This window comes from Sciurus vulgaris (assembly GCF_902686455.1).
Source record: "Sciurus vulgaris genome assembly, chromosome: 1".
Classification (NCBI taxonomy): Eukaryota; Metazoa; Chordata; class Mammalia; order Rodentia; family Sciuridae; genus Sciurus; species Sciurus vulgaris.
Window position 1 is genome coordinate 211,545,956 of NC_136461.1, and position 23,276 is coordinate 211,569,231.

Genomic DNA, 23,276 nt, shown 5'->3' on the forward strand with positions numbered 1-23,276 from the left:
CTTGAACCCTGAGCTCTGCCCTTATCCGGAGGTCCAGGCAGGGAGATGGGTGGAGAGGGGGTGGTTACAGGGCAGAGATGCTGGAAATTACCATCATTTAATAGACCCCCAGAGTTGCAGAACCTTCCATGGGCCTGTTGGGAAGAGTTCCTGGGGGACCACACAGATTCTCCTGCCCCAGAGGGTGGACCCCAAATCCCATTCCGTGCCCCCTGAGCTGCTCCCAGGCTTGAGCACTGCCCTCCCCAGCCCAGCCCCTTCACTGCTCCCCTCCCAGACCAAGGACCCCTCCCCACACACTGGAAGGCAGCCACTCCCTGGGAACCCAGGGGCCCTGGCTTCGCCTTCTAGAGGAAGAGGTGTGAGAAGGGGCGCTGCCTACCATGACCACCCTTCTCCTAGCCCTGCTGAGGGTCATGGTCCCTGTCAGGCCAGGGGGACATCCCCGACAGGAGAGGCTGTGGCCTTTGTTGGCACTGCTCTCCGCGCAGCCAGTGAGCCCACAGGTGGACACCCACATTTGATCACCGCAGGAGGGTGTGACCCAAGCAAGACCGCCCACTGGCCTCCTGTGACATGCGGGGCAGATCCCAGAGCTTTCTCTGCTGTGGGACAGGCAAGACAGAGGGAAGGCCTGTGGCCAGAGGGTGTGGCAGGAAGGGTGCCTGGGGCTAGGCTTTACACGACTCCTGGATACGGAAGGACCAGCCCCGAAACCCTCTTGAGTGTTGGTTTCCTGGTGCCAGAGCCTGAGGAAGTCCAGGCGTGACCCTTGGGGTTCGGGCCTGGAGTTCCTGCACTGCACAGAGGAAGGTGGGCGGGGCCCCAGCACTGGCTCCCAAGAGGGGAGGCCCCAGGGTCACAGGATGCATGCTTGTCACCAGCCTGCCCTGCGTACTGTGCACTGGCCTGCAGAAAGCTCACCTGTGGGGGCAGCTGGGTGGTCACACGCCAACCACCCAGGAACTTTACTCCGCTCCCTGGCCCAGGTGCCATGTTGACACTCCAGACGGCCCTGGACCCACAGCCTCCTTATAGTGACGAAACGCCTCGACATGTGACAGATGCACCATGCCCGAGTTAGGGAAGAAGGGAGGTGGCGCCCGGTCCCTGGGAATCGCCTCCCGGTGATGCCTGTCTCCTTGATCAGGACCAAGTTCACGTTCCACGGAGTCGCAGAAAGAAACCACGCTGCGAGCCAAGGTGCGCAAGCACGGCAAGGTTTATTTAAGTGATAGAGAACCGACGCCCTTGGCCACTTCCTAAATAGGTAGCGGGTGGGGGTGAGGCAAGAGTGGAGAGGGACGGATTGTGTGGAGGAAGTGAGGGGTGGGGAGCGGGGAAGGGAAGGGAAGGGAAGGGGGCGAGGCAGACATCGCCGCCCTGTGTGCATGTGTCTACACAAACGGTGCAACTACGGTGTACAACCAGCGGTATGAAGTTGTGCCCATTTGTGTACAAAGAGTCAAAATAATAAATTTTAAAAAAGAAGCAGTAGAGGACAGACACCCCTTAGGCCCTCAGCGCCCTCCTCTGTCATGAGTCATCCTCTTTACTCCTTCCCCGAACCCAAGGGCAAAGGCACAGAAACTCACTGTGTGTCCTTCTGGACAGAATAATCATCAGCAGTTCTCTTTCTAATTTTGATCAAAAAGAATCCAGGAGGTGATCGGTTCCGCGTCCTCCATTGCTTCTCATCCTCCCTGACTACACACCTGCCTTTCTGGCTTCGAGAGCAGGGGATGGCTGGCTTCCTCTCGGCCGCTCTGGCTCCCTCATCCTTGTTCACAGCCAGTGTCCCCCTGACTGACCCTCGCGCTCCTCCCTCCGCTGCCTGGCCTTCCCGTCTCACCTGCTCCGGGAACAGCCCCTTTGCCCGCCTTGGTGAGGCTGGTGCCAGCTCCCCAGGGAAGGCGCCTGCAGACAGCCCACCTCCTCCAGGCGACAGCACGAGTGAGGCCTTGGGTGCTGAGCGGGGAGGAGCCCACAGATCTGGTGGCAGCTTGAAAAGGACCCATGGACAGGACCCTGGCGGTGGTGGGGACACAGAGGCCCTGTGGCCAGTGCAGCTGTGGGCAGGGCTCAGGCCTGCAGAGGCTCCCGCAGGCGCCTTGGCCCACAGTGAGCATGGCTCTGGGTCTGGTGGCCACGCAGTGCTGGTCACCTGTCTCCACAGCCTGCCGTGGACAGCGAGGCCAAATCCTAGGGGAAGTAGAGTGGGTGTTGCCGAGGTCCTGAGACCTTTCCAGTCCTCGGGAACGTGTTCCCCTGGCTCTCAGTAAGAGGCGCATCTGTGAGCCAGCGAGAGCACGCTCTCCGGAGGGCAGTGTGCGCCCCCTGACAGCCGGTGCCGAGCAGAGGCACCCGGGGCTGCACCTCCTTCATGGCCGCACGCTGCCGTCCCCTCCACGTGACTCCAGAGCATTGGGATGTGCCGCTCAATTGGTCACACAGCCCCCCAAAGCACAATCTGCAAACTTGTAAAAACACACCAGTGGAAACTCTCCTTAAAGAAGTCTTTCCTGCCTCCTCGTTTTAAGAAATCTCCAGTCTATACTGTCCACAGAGATACCCCTAAATCACAAAGCTACGTAAGATGTGACGCAAAACAGAAAATGAGTAGCCATGAAACCGCCAAATAAAAGAAGCCCCGTGTCCGTGAGGCAAAAGGAGACCTGAGGTGACTGGCAGAGTGCGCAGCCGTACCTCAAAAGGACCAAACAGATGTCAAAAGATGTGAGATCCCAGACCCGGGACTTCCGTGGAACGGTTAGGAGGTGGGAAGCAAGACTGGCGGGGCGCTGGTGCTCCCGCCGGAGCCTCATCCCGGACCAGCCGGTGGCACACACGGACCAGGGCGCACGGCACGGAGCTCGCACCTGACCAGCTGCAGTTAGTGGGCAGGAGGACCCAGCCGGCCGCAGAGCACACGCTGCCACACGCTGTTCAGGCACAGAACGCCCTACGTTTACAAGAACGTGTCCCACGAGACGCCGCAAGTCCCCTCAAGGGGCTGGGGCGGCTCACGGGGCCCTCGCCTGGCATGTGTGAGGTCTGGGATCCAGCCCCAGCACCCAGGGTGCCCACGAGATTCGGAAGATTGAAGGCATAGAGTGACTTCTCCAGTTACAGTCCAGTGATAGTAGACATCATTATAAAAACACAGCCCTCCTGGGACTGGCAGTGAGGAGCCGCACTTACAAATAACCGCAAGTTAGAGAAGCGAAAGAAGAAATTCAGAAGTCAGGTTCAACTAAATCATAGCAAATGTACTACAATCCAGAATGCATGGGAGGGAACTGTATGCACTTAGCTTTACGAATTCAAAAATTGCATTCATGAATGAAGCATTCATCACAGGACGTTATAAAAGAATGGGAAAATGAATCTAAAAGTTAGAATGAAGGAAATAATAAGAGCAGAAATTAATCATGTATGAATCGTGCGTGCACGTTGAGCACAGTGGCCCATCCCTGTGATCCCCTCTACTCAAGGCTGAGCCAGGAGCAAGATTGCAAGTTCAAGGTCAGCCTCAGCAATTTAATGAGATCCTGTCTCAAAATGAAAAAGACTGGGATCCAGCTCAGTGGAAGTGCTTGCCTAGCATGAGTGAGGCTCTGAGTTCAATCCCAAGCACAGGAAAAAAAATAGAGAGAGAATTTTACTAACAATTTAGTAGAAAATTTGGAAAATTAAAAAATTTTTAATTTTTTAATAAATGAAAAAAATTTACTTTTCAAAAGTTTATAAAAGGAGATACAGCAAAGTGTGGTGGAAAACAACAGCCCCGAGGGACAAGCCCTCCCACCTGCAGAAGCCGCAAGTGCCAGTGGGACTCCACATCTGCACCCGGTCCCAAGTGGCTTCAGCTTTGACTCAGAAGCACAGCGTGACATGGGGGCGGACCTGCTTGGCACATGTCCCCGTGTCATCGGATCACGAGTGCAGAAACTGTGGAGCAAGCCCCAAACCCCACCAGACCTGCGCCCTCGGGCTGCGCTTTTTGGACCTGCCCCTCTGGACAGCCCGCTCCTCCCCAGACCCCGCTCCTGGCAGCACCCGGCTGTTCTCTGCTGGGCGGCGGAGGCTGGCCTCTCCACGCAGGCTGACCCCCGGAGCCTTCCCAACCGCTCTTCTTGAGGAGTGCTGTCACCAGCGCTGGACCTGCAGCCAGTTCCCCGCAGATGTCAGCGAGCTCCGGCACCGACCGTTGTTGGTGCTTTTGCACTTTTGTGGCCCTGTTTCCAGTCCCAAGGGGCTGCGTCTCTGTGCCTCGCGTGTACACACGTGTGCCAGTGTGCATGTGTGCCTGTGTGTTGACTCAAAGGGAGCTCTGGGACGTAGGACCCCCAGGGACTGCGGGCTTGGGGCCCCTCTGCCCTGGTAAAGCAGACACCTCCCTCCCCCACCACCCGAGTCCCGGCTCCTCGGGAATCTCCTAGCCTACACTCTGGGTGTGGGAGGGGAGGGCAGGAGGTGCAGCCTGCCACCTGACTGCCCTGGGGAAGGGACCCCTAGGGAGACCACCACCAGGAGGGCTCTAGCTGGGGCTGACGAGGGAGCGTGGCAGATGAGGAGAGAGGTGCACTTGCAGGACCCCTCCTGTCGCTTTCCCTGGAGCCAGGCTGCACGGGAAGCTGAGCTGCTCACTGCTGCTACGTGTCCACCTGGTGAACTTTCTATCTCGTCTCTAAAGCACTTTGCCTTCTCACAAATCTGCAGCTCGTGAATTCTGAGGATCCTTTGCCGGGGGTCCCTGCAGCCTGAGCCAGGCACCTTCAGGGCTATGTTCCCAGCACCAGGGGTGTTCCCTGAACTTGTGGGTGAGGTCCTGATACAAAAAACTTGGTCCTTGTCTCCAATACTGAACTTATTCCTTATCCCTTGTTTTCCTTATTAGGAATACAAGGTTTTGAGAAAAGGAAAAAGTTTTATTGCTTTGCTAGCAAAGGATAAACACAGGGGACCTCTGTCCCCAAGGCGGTGACGCTGACTGCCAGGGAGCAGTGGGCTTTTAAAGAGGACACCCAGGCTGCACTCCAGCATGCCCCGTCAGGAGGCAGGATTCACCCTGTCCTGGAGAAAGCCCTTCCTCAGATCCACAGGTGCAGCCCCAGAGAAGTGGGACTCCTTCCTTCCTGCGGTCCTTGAGCAAAGGACAGGTGACTGGCCTGAGAGGGAAGGGGGCTCATCTCTCTCCTCCCTGGTCGCGGGGGAAGAGGGAGAAGGAGAAGCAGCCTTAAGATGAGCCACGGAGCCACAGTGTCTTCCTTCCACATGAAGTGAGACCTGTGGCGGCCCCATCGCCAGCTGTCCTGGGGGTCTGCCCTTGCTCCGGAGGCTGCCCACCCTCCTCCTGGCGTGTTCTGTGTCCCTCCACATGCTTCCAGCCTCTGCGTTAACCTGCCCTGGCACCTCTGAGCACCCTTCCCCAGCCCTGCTCCGCTTTGGACATCTCGAGGGCAGGGATGGCCAACACCCCATGGCCCGTCCTGTGCCCCGCCAGGTGGGGTCTCCCCTGGGTGCAGGCAGGGCCCTCAACCTGCTTCCAAGTGGCAGAATGTGGCGGAGGTGGCAGCACCCAGTCTAGTCCACCTGGCGCTAGTGCCCACTCAAGTTCTACCTCAGACCCTCGCCTCATCCTGGCACTGAGAGGGCCGTGGGGTAGGGCGGAGGTGGGCTCCCAACAGAAGCAGGCCCTGAGGGTCCTGCCGGCTTTGTGTGGGCTTGGGAGCAGGTCCTTCCCCTGCACAACCTTAAGAGGGGACCCCAGCCCAGGCTGACCCCTTGACCATGGCCTTGCCATGGCCCTGATGAGCCTGGCCTGGATTCCTGACCCACAGACACTCAGAGACAGTTAATGCCCCCATGTGGACACAGCACCCTCACCAGCCAGAGGACCCAGGTGGGCAGGTGCTGCATCCAGCCTCTGCAGGGGCCAGGAACCCCTCGGCTACCTGGGGAAGTGAGTGCCTCTGTCCAGAGTCCACTCCAAGGACCTATGTGCAGTGCCTCCCCCTCTGCAGGCCTCCCCTGCACCCAGACACCGTGGACTTGAAGTCATCCTGCTTGTGCATCGACTTTGCTGATAGGCTTCTTGACACTGGACCTCATGTCAGCGTGGCCAGACTGTGGTGCCCAGGCCACTCTGATGTTGCTTGGAGAAGGTGGTCTGCAGGTGTGCCCAGCAGGTGGCCCTGCAGAGTGTGGGTGGGCCTCACCCACTTGGCAGGCGGGCCAAGGAGGAGGAGGAGTGCCACCCCAAAACCCCACCTAGGCCCCCGGGGGCCGGCCGCTCTCCTACATCAGCCTGTGGTCCCCTCAGCTGCGAGGCCGACTCCTTAAAATCTCTCCCACAGACAGGTGAGGCGGAGCGGCCTGGACCTGCCGCAGCTCCCCGTCGCATTCCCAGGCAGCCCGAGAGGCCCCCACCCTGAAACGGCAGATGATGGCTCCTGCTCAGCTGCCCTTGGGGTCCAGGGTGTGCAGAGGACAGACGGCAAGGATGTCCCTGCATGGGGGAGGCTGGAGGGAGGCGGTGGGGACAGGGAGGCGGGCTCAGGTGCCCTGTGCTCCAGGCCCTGGTGTCCAGAGGCCGGGGGAGCTGGCAGGAGAGGGGAGGCCCCTGTGAGGACAAAGCTCCCCAAACTCTGTCCAGCACCTCTGCCCATCCCAGGTCTTGCTGTTGTCCTGGGGCTCAGCTGGAGGCCCACGTGCCCTACCTGATGGACCTGTGGGGACAGGGCGACCCTCGGCAGTGGGTACTCTTGCTGGGGTTGAAGCCCAATCCTCTGGGGCCCCTGGGAGGTGGGGTGACACCCAGCTACTGGGCAGCATGTGACACAGGACAACCCACACCCTCCAGTCTCCAGGGTGCCAGCCCCTCCCCGCTCACCTCCGTGGGTCACACAGGTGGGACTTGCTGGCACAGCCAGCCCTCCCAGGCCCAGGTTTCCAGGCCCAGGGGACCCAAAACGTGACCAGCAGTCACATCTGAATCTCTAAAAAACAAATATTTGTGCCCACACTTGGGCACACGTTAAATTCATGTACTGTTAATCTGAATAAATCCTGATTGGCATGCGGAGGCCAGGACAGAGAGTAGCTGGACAGTGGCTGCAGGGAATGGATCGTGGGACAGTGACCCAGGGTGTGGCCAGGCAAGCCATGGCTGCGTGCAGGAGCCCACCCCTGAGCCCGAGCAGCAGCTGGCATGCACCTGGGACTTCGGGAGGCCACAGGCAGCACAGCCCCACACTGAGGACTCCCATCTCCCCCTCCACTGGGAGAGGGAGGGGGCCCTCACCGTGCAGCACAGGCGTGCTCTTGGGAAATCCGGGGGAATCCGCTGTCTGCCCGAGCACAACCCTGAGGGAACCCCTTCTCATCCCACCAGGAGGCAACCCCACTCTGTGCCGGAGGCAGCTCTGGAGCCCCAGCCAAGGGGCAGCCATGGTAGGTATGGGCGCAGGCGGTCCTGCCCTTGGCAACGATCCCAGTGACTCCATAGCACGCTCACTCCCGTGTCCCCTGGAGCCACACGGCCAGAGTCCTGCCCAGAGAGAACCAGGGCTGGGCAAGCCTGGTGCCCAGCTGGACCCATGCCCAGAGCACTCCCCAAGGCTGGTGGCTGGCTGGATGTTGCCGAGACCTCAGGCAGAGCAGAACATGGGTGGGACGTGGCCCTCAGAACAGCGGAAGAAGCACCAGGTCCTGGGCAGGCTGCACAGAGAGGCTGGCTGGCTGCAGGGAGGGGGACCCTGGCCCGTGGGAGGCCACAGGGCCCCAGGGCCCCGGAGTCCTTTGTGCTTGGACAGTGATGACTCAGGGAGGCAGGGAGGGGGCAGCATGGAAGAGAACCTGGGCCCCCTGCCCCTGCCCTGTGGTGTCCCTCAGCTTCCAGGGTCCAGAGCAGCAAGCCATTTAAAGGAAGTGGGTTTGAAGTCCCTGGTCCCACAGAAAGGGGTGGGTGCAGGCAGGGACCCCACCTGTGCAGCAGGAGTCACATGCCAGGGTGCTGGACAAGGAAGCCCAGCCCTGCCTGCCACGTCCTTCCCCAACCTCAGGGCTGAGAACCACACGGAGACAGATGCGGGCCTCAAGGGGCGGCCGGCAGAAGAGGCCATCATAGCAGTGCCCAGCAGAGGACGGAACCCAGGCTGGACAGGAGCCCTGGCAGGGCCAGGTGCTGCCCGCCCCTGCATTGCAGAGGTCGTCCTGGCCACAAGAGAGCCTGATCTGAGGGTGACACCCAGGATCTGCACATTGCCGAAGGAGGAGAGGTTCTGGGGGCAGGTGGGGAGGCAACTGGTTCTCCAGTTCCACCTCCTCGGACTCTCAGGGGCGAAGAGGCAGCTTCGGGCCTGTGCAGTGACAGCTGGGCAGCCTGGCATCACCAGCGGGCCCTTGACAGCCAAGCTGGACGGGCGGGAAAGAGTCCACTTGCACTCTCTGACAAGGGGACCTGAGGCTCAAGGAAGTGGCCAGGAAGTCGGTGGCACAGCCGAGGGGACAGGAGCCAGGACCCGGCTCTCCCGAGCTGTCAGGGGCAGCAGGCTGCAGGGCAGGGACCTGGGCACGGCCTGGAGCCGCCTCCCTGACCCCCAGGCCCTGGCCGAGACCCCATCCCCGGCGTTCCACTGGGGCCCTAACTCCAGGCTCCTCTCAGAGGCAGTGACTCCCCAACTGCTCCCAGCCCACCCCTCCCTCATTCAGCAGGCCCACCACGGCCCCCCGGGGTGAGCAGGGATCAGGAGCCATCGAACCCAGGGGCAGGGACAGAAGACCCCCAGGAGGTGAAGGAGGGACCCTGCTGAGGGCTGGGAGGAGGAGCCACAGCAACAGAGGCCTTGGGCCCCACCCCCGCCTAGAGTGCCCCTTGACCCTGCAGAGTGACAACACCCAGCCCAGCCCACCTCCCGCCACCCCCGCCAGGTCCCCGCACACGCGCTGAGAGCACCCAGCCTCACCCCTCTCCCCTCAGGAGCCACACTCCAGCCCCAGGAGGCCCCACTCCGGCCCCGTGGGACGCGCCCACAACGGAGGCCACTTCCACAGGGACGTGGTGCTCGGGCCGGGGCTCCGCGCAGGACCCCAGGCACCAGCAGCAGCGCAGCCCCTGAGGAGAGGCCGAGTGGTGAGCCTCCCTTTTAGCACCTGCCTGCCAGTGCAGGGGCCCAGCCGACCCTCTCCCCACAGCAGCCCCCATTCCCAAGAGGGCAGGCCTGCTCCTGTCTGCGCCTCCACCCAGCGGCTGAGCAGGGCCTGTCCACATGTGCCAGCGCCACCCACCTGGACCCACCTGCCCCGGAGGTGTCTGCGTGACCTGCGTCTCACAGATGAAGGACCTGGACCCCAAGGGCCTTCCTGGTGTCCAGTCACCACAGCTGGGGATTGGGCGCCCACCGCATGGTCTGAGTGGATGAGTGAAGGGCCGGTGGAGGGATGGGTGGATGGACGCTGGGGCAGCCGGGGTGGCCGCTGCCCGGGAGGCTGCCCTGGCCTGGCCCCTGGACTCTACAGCTACCGCAGGCCTTCGGCTTTTGAGCCAGCCCAGGGGGGACTCAGCTGGCTCCTTCCCCGTGTGGCGTTTGGTGTGAGCAATACATGAATAAATAACAACTGAATTTGCTATTTTCATACAAACCCAGGACTTTTGCCACACCTGATTTTAGTTTGGAGCACATCAACTTGGCAAAGTGCTCTCCAGAGCTTTACATTTAACTAAGTTTAACTCTTTTTAAAGCACAATTTAGAATCCAGAGTGTACAGTGACAATAATCACAGGTCTGCATGGGTCAACAAAAATCAAAGGATAGCCTTAAATCTCTTATTTTAGCAAACAGTATTACTCATCAGAAATGGACTTAGTGGGCTGGGCTGTGGCTCAGTGGGAGAGCCTGTGTGAGGCTCTGGGTTCAAGTCTCAGCACTTCATATAAATACATAAGTAAAATAAGTGCCCATCAACTAAAAAAATTTCTAAAAACATTGACTTAGTCAAAGCAAACAGATACGAGACAGGTCTTCAAATGGCAGTGTAGCCCTTCCATGGCAGATACAACGTACCTGCCATAGAGAGCACTTATGGGTTATCTTGCCAGTGAACTTCATGGAATTTCACTTTATAAACTTTCACATAACACTTAGACAAGGCCTAGACAGACACAGTTCTCAGATGTGCACATATACCTAGCTGCATATATTTAGGATGTCAACTGTATTGTCATGACCTAAATAACAGCTGTTTGTTTAACCAGATAAAGTGATCATTTAAGACTTTAAAACAGGTACATACACTAATTCCTTTAAGACTTAATTTCCCCAAGTAATAAAACCTGACAAATACAAGAAAATTATCTTGATAGATAAGAGCAGATCAATGTTTCAGACTTTGCTTCGTATCAGTACATTAAAGTTCAAATAACTTTGTGCTAATTGTGGACAATTTAACCACAAACACAAATTTTTGAGATTTACCTTCCACAAACCTTCTTCAACTTAATTAAACATTCACAACTTTATACCCTTAGTTTTGACCTCTTTCATCTTGGACTTTAGTACAAGAATATCGCTTTACCAGACAAAATACTTTGTCATCCAGAAACATTTCTTTTACCTTCTAATTTTCCATACTAAAATATTTCCATACCTGCAACTTTCTTTTATCTTTTCTAGTTTCAGACCCTTTCTTAAATTCATATTCTGAAACAGACCTTATGAATGTGATCTGTGCATTTAATTTACACAAAAAGTTTCATCCCAGGAGAGGGTCGGACAATCCAGCACATACAAAAACCCCGTACCTTGGTCGTTTTCTCCCGGGCTGCATTCAGGGGGTTGGAGCGCAGGATATTTTGAGCCTGACCTGTCTCGTCATCATTATCACAGTGCCATCGACTTTGAGTTCCCCACTGTCACTTGTACCCAGAGGCTCCTTTGGGGCCTTTCTCTTACACTAGGCATACTGCTATGAGCGGAGGAGGCCCTTCCATCCTTTTCTTCAGCCTTCCTTGAGAGCCTTTGCAGAGGCTGCCTACAAGACACAGCTTGGCCTTAGTGTCTGTCTTTTCCTTTTCTGGGTGAGTTATTTATTCTGCCGGTCTCCCCAGGCATTCAGTTGGAGGGGGGACTGTTACAGCAAGATCTACTTTGCCCCAGTGATGAACATCCCCTGGCCAAATGGGGTGTCTGTCAGATCTTAAAGGGGAGACGATGCCTGTCCCCAGGTCATAAACTGACAGGGCTGGAACCTCCTGCCACATCCTTTGTGGCCAGAAGCCTCCACCCCCCAGGGACTGGAAGGCAGGGCAGAGGCCAGGTTCCCTTTGGTCATTTTTCTACAGCACAGGCACCCCCCAGTTTGGGGCTGGTGCCCCTGACCCACAGTGACATGAACTGCAGCTGCCTGGGGCCAGGCTGAGAAACAGTGCAGGGGGCACCAGCACTGGGCTTTAAAGACTTCAATTTTTTTACCCCTTTCTTCTGGTGTCCTGCTATCCTTGCACACCAAGGATAGAGGTGTGCAAGGCAGTGCCTCTTGGCCCCTTTGACTTAGTGCCTGACTGTTCAGACCCCTCATCATGCAACTGCATAAATGCTGTTACCCGACAGAACAACCTCAGTGCCAAGGTTGCATAACAATCCAGAAAAACCACTTAAAGTCCAGATTGTGTTACAGGAATGCTCTTTCTCTTACACAGTAAAGCTTATCCCTAGAGGTGGCCCAGACAGCCAGGATCTGTGTGGTCAAGAGACTACCAGTAAAATCGATGCAGCATGGCCCATGTCTTAAAGGACCAGAATCAGACAAAAAAAAAAAAAAAAAAAAGACGGACAAGAGGATCACAGAAACCAGGGCTGACAGATGGGAACCTTTAAAACAGACAGACCTACATGTACCAATTCCTCCCACTTACTTTACCTCTGACAGACCAACTGCAGTTTCAAGATTGTACAAAAAAGAAACAGAGAGAGACAACCAGAGAGGAGCCCCAAACCATGGCTGACACACGGGAACCTCTAAATTGACCAGCCGAGATCTTTCCCGAGAGACTACCTACAGGATCAGTACAGTACCGGTCATGTCTTACAAGGGGCAGTAGCAGGTACAAACAAAACAGATAACCAGAGGGAATTCAAAAGCCCCAGGCCAACAAACAGATGAGAGCTTAGAACAGATCAGAAGGGAGTACTTATCCCTAGGTTCTGCAGTCCCACTTAACCATGACTCCCACACCAGTGGTGCCACAGATGGCCCTGAAAGAGGGACAGATGTTCCCACAAAGAGGAGCCAGGGGTATGGGATCAAGGGTCTCGGCATGCACACTGGGGGACTTGCCAAATGGCCAAGGGCGTCCTGACTTCCCTAAGTTCAGTTTCCTTTTTCTCAAAGTGGACCACAGTGGCGCCACCTGTCCCATTCAGGGAGAGAAGGCGGGCGTTCCCTGGAGCAGAAGGAGCTTGGGCAGCTGCTGGGACAGTCCCTTGGTCCCTCCCTTTACCCAGAGGAACAGCTCCTGTGGTTCAACCCGAGGCAAACGCACTTGTCTCCTGAGTCTCCTGCAGTTGGCCTTCAACAAGTTCTCCAGCACAGGAGTCCTCAGCATGGAAGTGGGGGCCCTTGAAGAGCCAGGCCTGCCCAAGAAAGCTGGAGCAAAGTCACGTCTTGAGTTCCTTCATGGTTGCCAAATCTGTGGCCGAAACCTCGGTCCTCGTCCCCCATGCCAATTCAATAACGAGGACACGATTTTGAGAAAAAGCAAAAAGAAGGTTTATTGTTTTGCTAGCAAAGGAGAAGCACAGAGCACTCCTGTCCCAGGGGCTGTGATTCTGCCCACCAGCGGGAACAGGGGCTGTTAAAGAGGCGACCCAAAGGCCACATTCCCGTGCTGTCTGTTGGAGTAGTATTCACTGGTTAACTCGGGAGACAGGCATTTCTGAGGCCTTCTGCTGCCCTCCCCACAGGCTGGATTCCTCCCTTCCTGGGGTGGGTGTGCACTCAGGGACAGATAAGTCTGCCTCATGGGGAAGAAAGGTAAGCCTGTTCCCTGAGGTTAGGGAGGGGGAGAGATTAGGGAGGAGCAGGGGGAGAGGAAGAGAAAGAAGCATGTCCATCTAAAAATGAGTGGCAGCAGCCGAGCAGCCAGGGCTGTGTTGTAAACATATAGTGGACCCGGTCACAAGTGAACATGCCTGGGTTCAACCTCCAGGACTGAAATAAATGAATGAATGAATGAATGAATGAATGAATGAATGAATGAATGGATGTGAGAAATCAGAAGTCTGGTGGTCCGTCTTCAGATACAGCATTCAGCCTTCATTGGGCCGCGAGATCCAATCGCAGCCACTGTGACTACAGCCCTTTGCTTCGCCCTCTGCAACTTTAAGATTAGCTAATTGCGTAGATGGTGACCCAGCTCCTTCTGTTGGGTCCAGGCAGCACTGCGTTGGGGATGAAGCAGGCGCCCGCCCGCCCAGGGCTGCTTGCCTGCCTGATTTCCTTGGAAGCTCGCCCTCTGCAGAAGTAACGTCTGCCTTGCTGAGCTGCTCGGGCACCATGGGTCTCTAACGAACAAAAGGACTTCAGAACTGTGAGGAGAGCCGAGGGGTCTCCTCGGCAGGGCGGCCACACACTCTGAACACCAGATGTACAAAGCTGGGGTCTAGGTTCCCTGGGAGGCACAGCCTGCGGTGGACAGCAAGGAGCTTCAGCAGGCAGTACTGACAGTGCTGTGACAGGGTCCACTTCAGGTCTGGAACACAGCCCTGTATGCTCAGCCACTGTGACTCGTTTTCATTTACTTATTTCTTTTTTATTTTTACAGACACAGTTTGATTCATTGTACACAAATGGGGTACAACTTTTCCTTTCTATGGTTGTGCACAATGTAGATCCACACCATTCATGCAATCATGCATAACATAGGGTAATACTGTCTGTCTCAGTCTACTGTTTTTCCATCCCCACCCCCTCCCACCCCTTTTTCCTCTACACTATCCAAAGTTCCTTCATTCTTCTCTTCCCCCATCACCCCCCCTCTGATAAGTGCATATTGTCATGCACTTATCAGAGAAAACATTTGGCCTTTGGTTTTTTTGGGCTTGGTCTATTTCACTTAGCATGATATTTTCCAACTTCATCCATTTACCAGCAAATGCCATAATTTTATTCTTGTTTATGGCTGAGTAATATTCCATTGTGTATATATACCACAGTTTCTTTATCCATTTGTCCATTGAAGGGCATCTTGGTTGGTTCCACAATCTAGCTATTGTGAATTGAGCTCCTGTGAACATTGATGTGGCTGCATCACTGTACTATGCTGATTTTAAGTCCTTTGGATATATACCAAGAGTGGGATAACTGGGTCAAATGGTGGATCCATTCCAAGTTTTTTGAGGAATCTCCACACTGCTTTCCAGAGTGGCCGTACCAATTTGCAACTCCACCAGCAACATACGAGTGTGCCTTTTTCCTTACATCCACACCAACACTTACTATTGCTTGTGTTCTTAATAATAGCCATTCTAATTGGACTTAGATGAAATCTTAGGGTGGTTTTAATTTGCGTTTCTCTAATTACTAGGAATGATGACCACTTTTTCCTATATTTGTTGATCACCTGTATATCTTCTTCTGTGAAGTGTCTGCCCAGTTCCTTAGCCCATTTATTGATTGGGTTCTTTGTATTTTCGGTGTAAAGTTTTTTAAGTTCTTTGTAAACTTTGGAGATGAGTGCTCTGTCTGAAGTGTATGTGGAAAAGATTTTCTCCCACTCTCTAGGCTTTCTTTTCACATTGTTGATTGTTACCTGTGCTGAGAAATAACTTTTTACTTTGAAGCTATCCCATTTATTGATTCTTGCTTTTATTTCTTGTGCTATGGGGGTCTTGTTAAGGAAATCTGGTCCTAAGCCAATGGGATGGAGAGTTGGGCCTACTTTTTCTTCTATTTGGTGAAGGGTCCTGGGCCTCATTCCTAGATTCTTGATCCATTTTGAGTTGAATTTTGTACAGGGTGAGAGATAGGGGTTTAATTTTACTTTACTGCATATGGATTTCCAGTTTTACCAGCACCATTTGTTGAAGAAGCTCTTTTCTCCATTGTAAGTTTTTGGCACCTTTGTCTAGTATGAGGTCACTGTACTTACGTAGTTTGTCTCCCTGTCTTCTATCCTCTGCCATTGGTCTACCTGTCTATTTTGGTGCCAATACTGTGACATTTTTGTTACTGTTGCTCTATAGTAGAGTTTAAGGTCAGGATTGTGATACCTCCTGCATCACTCTTCCTGCCCACGATTGCTTTGTCTATTCTGGGTCTTTTGTTCTTCCAGATGAATTTCATGATTGCTTTTTCTGTTTCTATGAGAAATGTCATTGGGATTTTAATTGGAATTGTGTTAAATCTGTATAGCGCCTTTGGAAGTGTGGCCATTCTGAGAATATTAATTCTGCCTATCCAGAACATGGGAGATCTTTCCATCTTCTAAGGTCTTCCTCAATTTCTTTCTTTAATGTTTTGTAGTTTTCATTGTAGAGATCTTTTATCTCTTTGATTAGATTGGTTCCCAAGGTTTTCTTTTTCTTTTTTGAGGCTTGTTGGGACTAATGACACGTTAACTAACTCAGGCTGACTCCTTACTCCCTGGCGGGTGAGCAAGATCAAGGCCTCAAAGGCGGTTTCGAAGGTTAATGATGATAAATTGGACCACCGTCAGGGATGGGCTAGCAACAGTTCCATGACATGATCAGCTTGTGCTTGCCATGTTGTCCTATGGGACTCTCGCCTGTGTGAAGCCACCCCCCACCCCCCCACCCCCGTGCCTTGCTGAACTTTAAGCTGATTGGTTCCCGCCTAGCCTCCACCCTACATAAAAGCTATGTGACTTCCTCAATAAACCAGTTCCTGCTGTGACTGGTCTCCCTGACGCATCTGATTGTCCTCCGCCCGGAGGGCTGGGAGCTGGCGGTCAGTCGGCCCTACCTATCCCAGTCTGACCTTGTTGGGGAGTGTCCCCTTCCCTTGTCGCTGGTTGAGAAGAGCAAGGGGGCTTAAGACCCTGACAGAGGCTATTGTGAATGGAGTTGTTTTCCTCATTTCCCTCTCAGCTGTTTCGTCGCTTATGTATAAAAACACTTTAGATTTATGCGTGTTGATTTTATAGCCTGCTATTTTGCTGAATTCATTTATGAGGTCTAGAAGTTTTCTGGTGGAGTTTTTTGGATCCTCTAAATATAGAATCATGTTATCAGCAAATAGTGACAGCTTGAGTTCCTCTTTTCCTATTTGTATCCCTTTAATTTTCTTAGTCTGTCTAATTGCTCTGGCTAGTATTTCAAGGACGATTTTGAATACATGTGGTAAAAGAGGGCATCCCTATCTTGTTCCAGTTTTTAAAGGGAATGCTTTCAGTGTTTCTCCATTAAGAATAATGCTGGCTGAGGGCTTAGCATAAATAACTTTTACAATGTTGATGTATGTTCCCACTATCCCTATTTTTTCTAGTGTTTTGAGCATGAAGGGGTGTTGTATTTTGTTGAATGCTAACTCTGCATCAATTGAAATAACCTTATGATTCTTATCCTTAAGTCTATTGATGTGATGGATTACATTTATCAATTTATGGATGTTGAACCAACCTTGCATTCCAGGGATGAACCCCAGTTGATTGTGGTACACTATCTTCTTAATATATTTTTGGATGCAATTTGTCAGAATTTTGTTAGGGATTTTGGGGTCTATATTCATCAAAGATATTGGCCTAAATTATTCTTTCCTTGATGTGTCTTTGTTTGGTTTCTGTGTGAGGGTGATATTAGCTTTATAGAATGAGTTAGGTAGGGTTCCCTCCTTTCCTATTTCCTGGAATACTTTGAGAAGTATTGGAATGAGTTCTTTGAAGATCTTGTAGAACTCAACTGAGAATCCATCTGGTCCTGGGCTTTTCTTGGTTGGTAGGCTTTTGATGGCTTCTTCTATTTCATTACTTGATATTGATCTGTTTAAATTGTGTATGTCCTCCTGGTTCAGTTTGGGAGGAGCATATGTCTCTAGAAATTTGTCAATGTCTTCAGTGTTTTCTATTTTGTTTGGAATATAGATTTTCAAAGTAGCTTTTCATTATGTTATGTATGTCAGTGGTGTCATTGTCATGATACTTCCTTTTTCATCACAAATTTTAGTAATTTGAATTTTCTCTCTCCTCTTTGTTAGTGTGGCTAAGGGTTTGTCTATTTTGTTTACTTTTTCAAAGAACCAACTTTTTGTTTTGTCAATTTTTTGAATTGTTTATTTTGTTTCAATTTCGTTGATTTCAGCTCTGATTTTAAATATTTCCTGTCTTCTACTACTTTTGGTGTTGTTCTGTTCTTCCCCTTTCTAGGGCATTGAGCTGTAATGTTAGGTCATTTAGTTGTTGACTTTTTATTCTTTTCTTGAATGCACTCCATGCAATGAATTTTCCTCTTAGTACTGCTTTCATCATGTCCCAGAGATTTTGATATGTTGTTTGATTTTTCTCATTGACCTCTAAGAATTTTTTTTATCTCTTCCCTGATGTTTTCTGTTATTCATGTTTCATTTAATAGCATATTATTTTAGTCTCCAGGTGTTGGAGTAATTTTTGTTTTTTATTTTATCATTAATATCTAATTTCAATCCATTATGATCTGATAGAACACAAGGTAGTATCTCTATTTTTTTGTATTTCCTAAGGGCTGCTTTGTTGTATAACATATGGTCTATTTTCAAGAAGGATCAAAAAAAAAAGAAGGATCCATATGCTGCTGAGAAGAAAGTGAATTCGCTCGTTGATGGATGGAATATTCTATATATGTCTATTAAGTCTAGGTTATTGATTGTGTTATTGAGTTATTTGGTTTCTTTGTTTAGTTTTTGTTTGCAAGATATATCCAGTGATGACAGTGGTGCATTAAAGTCACCCAGAATTATTGTGTTGTGGTCTATGTGATTCCTGGAATTGAGAAGGATTTGTTTGAAGTACAGGGATGCACCATTGTTTGAGGTATAAATATGTAAGATCATTAAGTCTTCCTGATTTATGGTTCCCTTAAGCAGTATGAAATGTCCTTCTTTATCCCTTCTGACTAACTTTGGCTTGAAGTCCACTTTATCTGATATAAGGATGGAAACCCCCGCTTTTTTATTGAGTCCATGTGCGTGGTAGGTTTTTTCCCATCCTTTCACCTTTAGTCTGTGGATGTCTTTTTCTATGAGATGAGTCTCTTCCAGGCAGCATATTGTTGGGTCTTTCTTTTTAATCCATTCTGCCAGTCTATGTCTTTTGATTGATGAGTTTAGGCCATTAATGTTCAGGGTTATTATTGAGAAATGATTTGTGTTCCCAGTCATTTGGCTTATTTTTGGTTTTAAAGTTGGCTTGGTTTCTCCTTTGAGTGGTTTTTCTCTAGGGTAGTTCCTCCCTTTGCTGACCTCCATTGTTGTTTTTCATTTCCTCCTCATGGAATATTTTGTTGAGAACATTCTGTAGCTCAGGCTTTCTATTTGTAAATTCTTTTAACTTTTGTTTATCATGGAAGGATTTTATTTCATCTTCAAATCTGAAGGTTAGTTTTGCTGGGTGTAGGATTCTTGGTTGGCAACCATGTTCTTTCAGAGCCTGAAATATGTTGGTCCAGGCCCTTCTAGCTTTTAGGGTCTGGGTTGAGAAGTCGGCTGCTATCCGTACTGGTCTCCCCCTATATGTAATCTGATGCTTTTCTCTCGTGGCCTTCAAAATCCTATCTTTATTTTGAATGTTAGGCATTTTCATTATAATGTGCCTTGGTGTGGATCTGTTGTGATTCTGTGCATTTGGTGTTCTGTAAGCCTCTTGTATTTGATTTTCCATTTCATTCTTCAGGTTTGGGAAATTTTCTGATATTATTTCATTGAATAGGTTGTTCATTCCTTTGGTTTGTATCTCTGTGCCTTCCTCAATCCCAATAACTCTTCAATTTGGTCTTTTCATGATGTTCCATAGTTCTTGGAGATTCTGTTCATGATTTCTTACCATCTTCTCTGTTTGGGCCACTTTATTTTCAAGATTAAATATTTTGGCTTCATTGTCTAAGGTTCTGTCTTCCAAGTAGTCTAGTCTTGGTGATGCTTTCCATTGAGTTTTTTATTTGGTTTATTGTCTCCTTCATTTCAAGGACTTCCGTTGGGTTTTTTTGAGAATCTCTATCTCTTTGTTGAAATGATCTTTTGCTTCCTGCAGGTGGTCTTTCAGCTTATTCGTATTATCATTCATTACCTGCATTTGCTTTCTTATCTCATCCTTTGCTTCATGAATCATTTTAATCATGTATAATCTGAAGTCCTTTTCTGACATTTCTTCTACCATGCTGTCACTGCATTCTGTTAATATAGAATCTAGATCTGTTTGGATCATTTTCTTTCCTTGTTTTTTCATGTTGTTCATGTATCTTCTCCTCTTGCAGTACAGATCTAGGGTATTGTAGTTTCCCTGTATAGGCTTATGGTGACCCTGCAGGTTTCCAAAACCTTTTCTTTTTTGTTTTCTTCTTCCATTTTTTTTATTAAAAACCATAAATTTACATAGGGCAATGTTGTTTGATTCATTCTGTTATTTTTTCCCTTCCCCCACCCCTCCCACCCCTCTTTTCCCTCTATACAGTCCTTCCTTCCTCCATTTTTACCACCCTTCTTATCCCTAACCCTAAACCTAACGCTAACCCCTCCTACCCCCCATTATATGTCCTCATCCCCTTATCAGTGAGAGCATTCGTCCTTTAGTTTTTTGAGATTGGCTTATCTCACTTAGCATGATATTCTCCAATTTCATCCATTTGCCTGCAAATGCCATAATTTTTATCATTCTTCATGGTGGAATAATATTCCATTGTATATATATGCCACAGTTTCTTTATCCATTCATCAACTGAAGGGCATCTAGGTTGGTTCCACAGCCTGGCTATTGTGAATTGAGCAGCTATGAACATTGATGTGGCTGTATCTCTGTAGTATGCTGATTTTAAGTCCTTTGGGTATAGGCCAAGGAGTGGGATAGCTGGGTCAAATGGTGGTTCCATTCCAAGCTTTCTGAGGAATCTCCACATTGCTTTCCAGAGTGGCTGCACTAATTTGCAGTCCCACCAGCAATGTATGAGTGTACCTTTTTCCCCACATCCTCTCCAACACCTATTGTTGCTTGTGTTCTTGATAATCGCCATTCTAATTGGGGTGAGATGGAATCTTAGGGTAGTTTTGATTTGCATTTCTCTTATTACTAGTGATGTTGAACATTTTTTCATATATCTGTTGATTGCTTGTAGATCTTCTTCTGTGAAGTGTCTGTTCATTTCCTTAGCTCATTTGTTGATTGGGTTGTTTGTATTCTTGGTGTAGAGTTTTTTGAGTTCTTTATATATTCTGAAAATTAGTGCTCTATCTGAAGTATGAGTGGCAAAGATATTCTCCCACTCTGTAGGTTTTCTCTTTGCATTGCTGATAGTTTCCTTTGCTGAGAGAAAGCTATTTAGTTTGAATCTATCCCAGTTGTTGATTCTTGCTTTTATTTCTTGTGCTATGGGAGTCCTGTTAAGGAAGTCTGATCCTAAGCCAACAAGTTGAAGGTTTGGACCTAGTTTTTCTTTATAACATGCAGGGTCTCTGGTCTGATTCCGAGGTCCTTGATCCATTGTGAGTTGATTTTTGTGCAGGGTGAGAGATAGGGGTTTAGTTTCATTCTGTTGCATATGGATTTCCAGTTTTCCCAGCACCATTTGTTGAAAAGGCTATCTTTTCTCCATTGCATATTTTTGGCACCTTTGTCTAGTATGAGAAAATTGTATTTATTTGGGTTTGTGTCCGTGTCCTCTATTCTATACCATTGATCTACCTGTCTATTTTGGTACCAATACCATGCCGTTTTTGTTACTATTGCTTTGTAGTATAGTTGAAGATCTGGTATTGCGATACCCCCTGCTTCGCCCTTTCTACTGAGGATTTTTTTAGCTATTCTGGGTTTCTTATTCTTCCAGATGAATTTCATGATTGCTTGCCCTATTTCTGTAAGGTACATCATTGGGATTTTAATTGGAATTGCATTGAATCTGTATAGCACTTTTGGTAGTATGGCCATTTTGACAATATTAATTCTGCCTATCCAAGAACATGGAAGATCTTTCCATCTTCTAAGGTTTTCTTTAATTTCTTTCTTTAGTGTTCTGTAGTTCTCATTGTAGAGGTCTTTCACCTCTTTTGTGAGATTGATTCCCAAGTATTTTATTTTTTTCGATGCTATTGTGAATGGGGTAGTTTTCCTAATTTCTCTTTGTTCATTCCAAGTTTTGGTAATTTGAGTTTTCTCCCTCTTTCTCTTTGTTAGTGTGGCTAAGGGTTTATCAATTTTGTTTATTTTTTCAAAGAACCAACTATTTATTTTGTTGATTTTTCCAATTGTTTCTTTTGTTTCAATTTCGTTGATTTCGGCTCTGATTTTAACTATTTCCTGTCTTCTACTACTTTTGGTGTTGGTCTGCTCTTCTTTTTTTAGGGCTTTGAGCTGTAGTGTTAAGTCATTTATTTGTTGATTTCTACTTCTTTTGTTGAATGCACCCCATAAAATAAATCTTCCTCTAAGTACTGCTTTCATAGTGTCCCAGAGATTTTAATATGATGTGTCTTCGTTCTCGTTTACTTCTAAATTTTTTTTGTTTCCCTCCTGAATTCTTCTGTTATCCATTCATCATATAATAGTGTATTATTTAATCTCCATGTATTGGAGAAGTTTCTTTTTTTTATTCTGTCGTTTATTTCTAATTTCAATCCATTATGATCTGATAGAATACAAGGTAGTGTCTCTATCTTCTTGTATTTGCTAACAGTAGCTTTGTGGCATAAAACATGGTCTATTTTAGAGAAGGATCCATGTGCTGCTGAGAAGAAAGTGTATTTGTTCTTTGTTGGATGGTATATTCTATATAAGTCGGTTAAGTCTAAATTGTTGATTGTGTTATTGAGATCTATGGTTTTTTTTTTTTTTTTTTTTTTTTTTTTTTGTGGTGCTGGGGATCGAACTCAGGGCCTTGTGCTTGCAAGGCAAGCTCTCTACCAGCTGAGCTATCTCCCCAGCCCAAGATCTATGGTTTCTTTATTCAATTTTTGTTTGGACGATCTATCCAGCGGTGAGAGAGGTGAAAATCGCCTAGTGTTATTGGGTTGTGGTCTATTTGATTTCTGGAATTGAGAAGGATTTGTTGGACGTACATGGATGAGCCAATGTTTGGGGCATAGATATTTATGATTGTTATGTCTTGCTGATTTATGCTTCCCTTAAGCAGTATGTAATGTCCTTCTTTATCCCTTCTGACTAACTTTGGCTTGAAGTCCACATTATCTGAAATGAGGATGGATCCTCCAGCTTTTTTGCTGTGTCCGTGTGCATGGTATGTTTTTTCCCATCCTTTCACCTTTAGTCTGTGGGTATATTTTTTCTATGAGATGAGTCTCTTGCAGGCAACATATTGTTGGATCCTTCTTTTTAATCCAATCTGCCAGTCTATGTCTTTTGATTGATGAGTTCAGGCCATTAACATTCAGGGTTATTATTGTGATATGATTTGTATTCCCAGTCATTTGACTCATTTTTGTTTTTTTGACATGATTTGGTTTCCCCTTTATTTGGCTATTCCTTTAGGCTAGTTCCTCCTGTTGCTAATTTACATCATTGTTTTTCATCTCTTCATCATGGAGTATTTTGCTGAGAATGTTCTGTAATGCCGGCTTTCTTTTTGGAAATTCCTTTAGCTTTTGTTTATCATGGAAGGATCTTATTTCATCGTCAAATCTGAAAGTAAGTTTTGCTGGATATAAAATTCTTGGTTGGCATCCATTTTCTTTCATGGCATGGTAAATGTTGTTCCAGGCCCTTCTAGCTTTTAGGGTCTGGATTGAAAAATTTGCTGATATTCTTATTGTTTCCCCCTGAATGTAATCTGATTCTTTTCTCTCACGGCCTTTAAAATTCTGTGTTTATTTTGTATGTTAGGTATTTTCATAATAATGTGCCTTGGTGTGTGTCTGTTGTAATTTTGTGTATTTGAAGTCCTATAAGCCTCTTGTACTTGGTTTTCCATTTCATTCTTCAGATCTGGGAAATTTTCTGATATTATTTCATTGAACAGATTGTTCATTCCTTTGGTTTGTTTCTCTAAGCCTTCCTCAATCCCAATAATTCTTAAATTTGCCCTTTTCATGATATCCCATAATTCTTGTAGATTCTGTTCATG